The sequence below is a fragment of the Macaca thibetana genome, chromosome 2 (genome assembly GCF_024542745.1).
Source record: "Macaca thibetana thibetana isolate TM-01 chromosome 2, ASM2454274v1, whole genome shotgun sequence".
Classification (NCBI taxonomy): Eukaryota; Metazoa; Chordata; class Mammalia; order Primates; family Cercopithecidae; genus Macaca; species Macaca thibetana.
Window position 1 is genome coordinate 49,472,199 of NC_065579.1, and position 7,295 is coordinate 49,479,493.

Here is a 7,295-nt window from a genome sequence, read left to right on the forward strand (position 1 = left end):
CAGTTAATTTGAAGAACTGGTCTTCGAGTTCTGAGTCTCTTTCCTCAGCTCAGTCTATTCTGCTGTTAATGGTTCAAACTGTATTATGAAATTCTTATAATGAATTTTTAGTTCCAGAAGTTTATTTTACTTCTTTCTTAAAATGGCTATTTTATCTTTCAGCTCATAAATCATTTCACTAGATATTTTTGGACTCCTTGGATTTGGTTTTGACTTTCTCCTGGATCTCAATGAGTTTCTTTGCCATCACATTCTGAATTATCTTTGATATTTCAATTATTTCAAACTGACTAAGAACTATCAGCCCTGGGGGATAATTGTTTGTCTGAAGGTAAGGAGACACTCTGGCTTTTTGAATGGCCAGAATTCTTGTTCTGGTTCCCTTTCCCATCTGAGAGGTCTGTTGTCCTTTTAACTGTGGTGTAGGTAGAGTATACTTGGCTTCATTTCTAGGTGCTTTCTGAGGGATAAAAGTATGGAACAGGTTATGAAAGTCTATGTCATCCTTGCACAGAGGCCATGCTAGTCTTCTCGGTATTATCCCAATTTTAGTGTATGTTCTTCTGAAACGAGCACTGAAAGATCATTTGACCATATACATGTGGGTTTAATTCTGGGTTCTCTATTCTGTTCCATTGTTCTATTTTTATATCAATAGCATACTATTTTAATTATTGTTGCTTTATAGTAAGTTTTGAAATCTAGAAGTGTGATACTTCAAGCTTTGTCCTTCCTGTTCAAAACTATTTTGGCTATTTGGAGTCTTTTGTTATACCATATGTATTTCGGGATATTTTTTTTTATTTCTGCAAAAAATGATATTTTGATAGGGATTGCATTCAATTGACTTTGAGTAATATGGATAATTTAACAATATTACATCATCTACTCCATGAACATAAGATATCTTTCTACATGTTTTTGTCTTTTACAGTTTCTTTTGGCAATGTTTTGTAATTTTCAGTGTCCAAGTCTTTGTCTCCTTTGTTAAGTTTATTCTTAAGTATTATATTCTTTTTCTATGCTTTTGTAAAAATAAGGTTGTTTTCTCAATTTTCTTCTCAGATAGTTTGTTGTTAGTGTATGGAGATATAATTGATTTTGTTGTACATTGATTTTTGTACTGTGCAACTTTGCTAAATTCACTTATTGGTTCCTTTAAAAAGAGAGAGAGAGAAAGAGAGAGAGAGAGAGATGAGGTCTCATTCTGTCACCCAGGCTAGAGAGTAGTGGCACAGTCTTAGCTCAGTGTAGTCTCAAACTTCTGGGTTCAAACAACTCTCTTGTCTCAGCCTCCTGAGTAGCTAGGATTATAGGCATGCACCATACTGCCTGGTTATTTTTTTAATTTGTGTGTGTGTGTGCGGCGGGGGGGTGCTGTGTGTGTTTAGAGCCTGACTGGGTCTTGCTATTTTGCCAGTGCTGGCCTTTAACTTCTGGGCTCCCACATTATCCTCTGAAAGTGCTTGTATTATCGCCTTTAGCCACTATACCTGGACTAATTTATTAGTTCTAACAAGTTTTTGTTTGTGTAGTCTTTAGGACTTTCTAGATATAAGATTATGCAATCTGCAAACAGAGATAATTTTACTCCTTCTTTGTTGATTTTATGCTTTTCATTTCATTTTCTTGTCTAATTATTCTGGCTAAGACATCTAGTACTAGGTTGAATAGAAGGGTCAAGAATGAGTGAGCAGAGTGAGTGAGCATCCTCGCCTGGTTTCAGATTTAAAGAAAAAAAAGTTTGGCACTTTTCACCACTGAGTATGATGCTAACTATGGAGTTTTCATATATGGTTATTATTATGTTAAGTTCTTTACACACCTAATTTGTTGAGAATTTGTGTCAAAAAAGAGCATTAAATTTTGTCAAATGTTTTTTCTGCATCTATTAAGATTTGATTTTTATATTTTATTGGTTATGGTTATGTAACACATCAATGAATTTCTAATGTTTTATATCATACTCACATATCTGAGATAAGTCCCACTTGGTCATGGAGAATGATTTTATTGTGCTGTTACTTCTGTTTGCTAATTTTTGTTTTTGAGAATTTTTGTAGCCAGGCTCATCAGGGATATTTGCCTGTAAACTTTTTGTTTGTTTTTTTTTTGTTGTTGTATCTTTTTCTGCTTTTGTTATTAGGGTGATGTTAGCCTCATAAAAAGAGTTCAATAGGATTATTTCTTATTTTATGTTTTGAAAGAGGTTATAAAATATTAGCATTAATTCTTTAAAAAAATATTTTATAGAATTGTCATGTGAAGTCATCTTGTTGTGGGCTTTTTCTTTGAAATATATTTTTTTAAATTACTGATTAAAAATTTTTATTTGTGGCTGGGCGCGGTGGCTCAAGCCTGTAATCCCAGCACTTTGGGAGGCCGAGACGGGCGGATCACGAGGTCAGGAGATCGAGACCATCCTGGCGAACACGGTGAAACCCCGTCTCTACTAAAAAAAAAAAATACAAAAAACTAGACGGGCGCGGTGGCGGGCGCCTGTTGTCCCAGCTACTCGGGAGGCTGAGGCAGGAGAATGGCATGAACCCGGGAGGCGGAGCTTGCAGTGAGCTGAGATCCAGCCACTGCACTCCAGCCTGGGCGACAGAGCGAGACTCCGTCTCAAAAAAAAAAAAAAAAAAAAAAAAAAATTTTATTTGTTATTGGTCTGTTCAGGTTTTCTATGTCTTCCTGATTCAGTCTTGGTAAGGTTGTATGTGTCCAGAAACTTATTTATTTATTCATTTATTTATTTAACATTGTCTAATTTGTTGGTGTATAATGTTCATAAAAGTTTATTTTCTTTTGTATTTATGTGGTATCAGTTGTAATTTCTCCTCTTTCATTTCTGATTCTATTTATTTGAGTCTTTTTTTTCCATATGTAGACTAGCCAGAAGTTTGTCAGTTTTGTTTACTTTTCTATAAATCAGCTATTTGTTTTATCTGTTTTTCTATTTTTACGGTCTTTTCCATTTTTGTTTTCTCTAAAAGTTATTGTTTCTTTCTTTCTGCTAACTTTGGACTTATTTTGTTCTTTTATCAGTTCATGGTGGGGGGTTGTAATGTTTAGTTACTGATTTTATCTTGTCTTCTTTATTTCATGTAGACATTTATAGCCATAAACTTCCTTCCTAGTACTACTCTTGCTGCATCCCATAACTTTTTATTTCCATTTGTCTCAATATACTTCTAAATTTCCTTTGGTTTCTTTTTTAACTCAGTAGATATTCAATAATATGTTACTCAATTTCTAGTAAGATAATGACCATTGCTATAATCCTTTTATATTGAATATTCTGACACATTTTATGACATAAGAACCATTCTTCTATAAATTAAACAGAAACTAAACTACAAAATATTTTTATATTTTTATTTTATTGGTATAAAATACTAACACCACATGCAAATCAAAACCACAATGAGATACCATCTCACACCAGTTAGAATGGCAATCATTCAAAAGTCAGGAAACAACAGGTGCTGGAGAGGATGTGGAGAAATAGGGACACTTTTACACTGTTAGTGGGATTGTAAACTGGTTCAACCATTATGGAAAACAGTATGGCGATTCCTCAAGGATCTAGAACTAGAAACACCATATGACCCAGCCATCCCATTACTGGGTATATACCCAAAGGATTATAAATCATGCTGCTATAAAGACACATTCACACATATGTTTATTGCAGCACTATTCACAATAGCAAAGACTTGGAATCAACCCAAATGTCCATCAGTGACAGATTGGATTAAGAAAATGTGGCAGATATACACCATGGAATACTATGCAGCCATAAAAAAGGATGAGTTCATGTCCTTTGTAGGGACATGGATGGAGCTGGAAACCATCATTCTCAGCAAACTATCGCAAGAACAGAAAACCGAGCACCACATATTCTCACTATAGGTGGGAATTGATCAATGAGATCACTTGGACTCTGGAAGGGGAACATCACACACCGGGGCCTATTATGGGAAGGGGGGAGGGGAGAGGGATGCCATTGGGAGTTATACCTGATGTGAATGATGAGTTGATGGGTGCTGACGAGTTGATGGGTGCAGCACACCAACATGGCACAAGTATACATATGTAACAAACCTGCACGTTATGCACATGTACCCTAGAACTTAAAGTATTAAAAAAAAAGGATTATAGTAATAAACTGCACCAACTCTGAATCTTAGATATTTCACAAAGTACTAAAATGAGTGGCAGCTGCTCACATTTGAAGATAATGCTCATGTCATTAACCAAAGAGGTCATTCTAATTTAAAGTTGTATTAATAGAAGATTAAACAAAATCCAGAGCATCATGCTAAAAATAGCATTATTAAATTGTAGAAATTTTTATCATTACAAATGTGTTTGACACAAATCAAACATTTTCTGTTTAGTCATTACAAAATAAGTGTTAAGTTTTAGGACCTATGACAAGAAAGCCTAAAATTTAGCTAGAATTTATTTATATTTATATGAGATCTGGCTCTTAAAATTGAATTTCAGTGATTTTAAGGTCATATTAATATTTAGTATTCTTTAAATATTTTTACTTTTAAAAATATAATTTAGACCAGGTGCAGTGGCTCACGCCTGTAATCCCAGCTCTTTGGGAGGCTGATGCAGGTAGATCATAAGGTCAGGTCACGATTTCGAGACCAGCCTGGCCAATATAGTGAAACCCCGTCTCTACTAAAAATACAAAAACGTTAGCCAGGTGTGGTGGCGCATGCCTGTAATCACAGCTACTTAGGAGGCTGAGACAGGATAATTGCTTGAACCAGGAGGCAGAGGTTGCAGTGAGTCGAGATAGCACCAATGCACTCCATCATGGGCAACAAGAGTGAGACTCCATCTAAAAAAAAAAGAAAAAAAACCCCATAATTTAGTTCAAAATGGAGCTGGGTGACATATTGAGACCCCATCTCTATAGAAATATTTTTTAGAATTTAAAATTTAAAAACCTAAAAATAATTAACTTATGAAACTTACAAAGTATGCAAAATATTTAACAGTCACTTCATAAAATAATATATACAAATGGAAAGTGTTAATAAAGATGTTGAATAACTGAAACTGTCATGCATTGACAACATGGAAGAGTCACTTTCAAAAACAGTTTGGAAGTGTCTAAAAAAGGCAAACATAACATGTAGCATATATGATAAAACAATCACCTATGCAGCTATTTATCCAAGAAAAGTGAAATTGCACATTAGGAAAAGACTTGCATTTATAGTTTTTTAGTAGCTTAATTTATACCATAAACTAGAATCAACTCAAAAGACCATCAACTAATGAACAGAAAAACAAAACTGTGGTACATGCATACTGTGGGATTTTACCCAGTAATAAAGAGGAAAAAGCTAGTGAGACACTGTAGCAACATAGATAAATTACAACACCATCTTTCTAAGTGAAAGAAACCATACACAAAAGACAACATATGCACTATTTCATTTATATGAAATTCTTTAAAAATGGCTAACTATATTAACAGAAAACATATTGTTTACCAGAATTTAAAGTCACGGGAGAAGATTGACTGCAAAGAGGAATGTGGGAACTTTTTTGGATGATGTCATGTTTAATATCATAATCTCGTTGAGAATTACATGACTATGTACATTTGTTCAAAACTTGTCAAGTACTACCTCAATAAACCTTACTTAAAATAGCTTATCATGGAAATAATGTAAATAATTCTGAAATGATGGATATATTTTATTTTTTGTTTGATAATCATACTACACATGTGCAGAAAGTGCAGGTTTGTTACATAGGTGTATACATGCCATGGTGGTTTGCTGCACCCATCAACCTGTCTTCTACATTAGGTATTTCTTCTAATGCTATCCCTCCACTAAACCCCCACCCCCTGACATGCCCCAGTGTGTTCCCCTCCCTGTGTCCATGTGTTCTCATTGTTCAACTCCCACTTATGAGTGAGAACATGTGGTGTTTGGTTTTCTGTTCTTGTGTTAGTTTGCTGAGAATGATGGTTTCCAGCTTCATCCATGTCCCTGCTAAGGACATGAACTCATCCTTTTTTATGGCTACATAGTATTCCATGGTGTATATGTGCCACATTTTCTTTATGGAGTCTATCATTGGTAGGCATTTGGGTTGGTTCCAAGTCTTTGCTATTGTGAACAGTGCTGCAATAAACATACATGTGTATGTAAATTTATAGTAGAACGATTTATAATCTTTTGTATATATACCCTGAAATGGGATTGCTGGGTCAAATGGTATTTCTGGTTCTATACCCTCGAGGAATCACCAGACTGTCTTCCCCAATGGTTGAACTAATTTACACTCCCACCAACAGTGTAAAAGAGTTCCTCTTTTTCGACATCCTCTCCAGCATCTGTTGTTTTCTGACTTTTTAATGATTGCCATTATGTGTCTTTCTAGATGTTCATCAGAACTCATTCTTTCTGTCTAACATAGTACTAGAATTACAACTGGAGGCCGGGTGCGGTGGCTCAAGCCTGTAATCCCAGCACTTTGGGAGGCCGAGACGGGCAGATCACGAGGTCAGGAGATCAAGACCATCCTGGCTAACACGGTGAAACCCCGTTTCTACTAAAATACAAAAAAAATTAGCTGGGCGAGGTGGCGGGCGCCTGTACTCCCAGCTACTCGGGAGGCTGAGCCAGGAGAATGGTGTGAACCCGGGAGGTGGGGCTTGCAGTGAGCTGAGATCCGGCCACTGCACTCCAGCCTGGGCGACAGAGCCAGACTCCATCTCAAAAAAAAAAAAAAAAAAGAATTACAACTGGAACGTTGTTGCCTAGCTGGAGACTGTTTTTCTCAGATTCTCTGCCATGGTCAGGTGATTGAGCTCTATCAGTAGCATGTTAATGAAAATAATATTTGCAATGTCTGTTTCGCTTTATTAAAAGTATTTACCTTTGGTCTTCACTGTTTGTCCCTACTCTCTGGAATGGAGTTGACTAGAAAGACCTTAAAAACTATGTATGTAAGATGGCATAGTTAATGCTGGCTTCTGTGAAATAGAACTACTAACTCATCACGATTCATATTTGCCTGATTTTTCTTAAGAAATGATTTCTTTGTTCTTTAAGCCAAAGAGTTTTGGGAGTTTCTATGTTATTACGTAGCCTATCTTACTCGAAAATCACTTTTTTTAATGGAAATTTCTCCTTTGATAGTATGAACTCTCAAATAAAGACTAAAAAATTCCATCACATTCCACTTACTAGGATTTGAGAAATAGCATCTTTGTCCCTTCATTCTATTTTTTAGTAATAACGTCTATCCTCTTA

General features: G+C 35.5%; 1 non-coding gene across 1 annotated transcript; it reads right to left on the reverse strand.

The window, feature by feature from the left end:
• Window positions 1-469: 469 nt before the first annotated feature.
• LOC126949429 (U6 spliceosomal RNA) lies at window positions 470-576 on the reverse strand. Its single transcript, XR_007723733.1, has one exon. It is a non-coding gene; the product is annotated as a U6 spliceosomal RNA (small nuclear RNA).
• Window positions 577-7,295: the final 6,719 nt, after the last annotated feature.